Raw genomic sequence first — 1816 nt, forward strand, 5'->3', positions numbered from 1 at the left:
CGAATAGCTGTTTCTTTAAACACACGAACAAGCTCTATACATTTCGGTGTAAGGTAGAGCTGCCGATGGCAATGAAAACTTTGTACAGCATAAATTATGAAAGTGTATTTGCATAACTGAAACACTAAGACTGTGTCATATGGTAAGATCTTTCAGTGTGTCCTAGAGTGCTATCATTTTTTAAGCCACTCTTGAAGACAAAACCTTCCTTTCATAGCTCTGGACTAAAGTACTTATTTCAGAAACTTGATAATTTGGGTTGCATTTTGGAAAAAGGATTAATGAAGACATTAAGTAAACATTTCCGTTAACTACAAAAACTACTATTGCTATGAGGAAGGAATGGAGAAATCCTGCTCAAAAGGCAAGATGTAAGGGGAGCAAAAATATGAAGTTAAAGAACTGAGTGTTGGGGAGCACCTTGGAATGGCCATGGTAGTCCTGCAGCTTGGTCATCAGCCAGTAGAGACATGGCCAGCATCAGCACAGGTTCCTCACATCCATCCTGGTCTCAGCACCTGAGGCTGGGTCACTTTGTGCCTAATAACCTTCTCTGCTGGTATATCATGATTGTCCTTTTCACCCGTTAGGGTGCTAGTCATGACCACATGGCTATTGTCCAGTTGTGCTTCAGTTGCCCACTGGGGATATGGTGGTGAATGTCCCTGTGCTGTTTTGCAGTGTGTGCATTTGTCCACATGGAGACTGAGGGCTGGTTCATGCTCTACCATGAGGCCATTCTTGAAAACAAAGCCTTCTTATCATAGCTCTGGAAAGAACATGCTAAGGGAGACAGACAATAAGTCATTGATGACCATTTCACCTTCTGTGTGAAGAGCATCACAACTTGCCTGTGGGAAACACTGAGCCTATGGACAGTGATTGCCTTTCTCTACCAGCACCCCTCCCACTGTGTTCTACAGTTGTTGATCACTTTGGGCCAGATCTATGGGGATGTACTGTACTTCCTGATAGAGTATCACAATGAATTCTAATATGGTGAGCTGGGCCACCCCATCTATTTCTGGTTTTATTTCTCCTTCATTAATGCCTGTATGGCTGGTGATACCTAGAGTCCTAATGTTTGATTCCATGAAGCAGTTCTATGGGGCCCAGAGCACACAGGACACCAAGATGAGGAAAGCAGAACTAATGAAGGGTAGACTGGACTGGAAGAGGGGTGAGAGATCCTCCCACCTGCCAGGAGAATCCAGTCTGGCACGCCCGACTAGAGGGGCACTTGGGCTGAGGGTGGATACAAAAAAGGCTTGAGATGGGAAAATAGGCTACATGGAGCTACTTCTTGGAGCCACTGAGGAAAAGCTATAAGAGAAAGTAGACTGTCTGTCATGGTGGTTATTTTTAAAATAAAAAAATTAAAAACCAAAGTATCTTAACTCTAAAAAAAAGAGAGTGAAACATTGGGAAGTAGTCTACTGTCCAGAGTATTTATTTTTATTGTTATTATTATAATTGTTATTATCATTATAAACTTAAGTGATCTGTATCTCGATACAGGGAAGAAAAATGCCAGTTAAATTACACTTAGAGTTGAAATTTTCTTAAAAAAAAAAAGTCCACAGTATAATGAGGACAGAATTAACATTCAAAGCAATAATCAAATGGATAATCAATAATAGACTCACTATTAATGCAAGGAAATACATAAAAATTGAGAAACACATGAAGAATATCATTTCTTGAGAAGAAAAGTCTTTAAAAGAAACAATATGACTGAGATTGACAGAGATTCTAAGTTATACAACATATTGATCAGGATACAGTGATTATGTTGTGAAAGATCATACCTTAAAAA

General features: G+C 39.8%; 1 pseudogene; it reads left to right on the forward strand.

The window, feature by feature from the left end:
* The first annotated feature begins 470 nt into the window (after positions 1-470).
* On the forward strand, positions 471-1272 carry LOC101585358 (annotated as a pseudogene).
* Positions 1273-1816: the final 544 nt, after the last annotated feature.

Source organism: Octodon degus, unplaced genomic scaffold (assembly GCF_000260255.1).
Source record: "Octodon degus isolate 3935 unplaced genomic scaffold, OctDeg1.0 scaffold00097, whole genome shotgun sequence".
NCBI lineage: Eukaryota > Metazoa > Chordata > Mammalia > Rodentia > Octodontidae > Octodon > Octodon degus.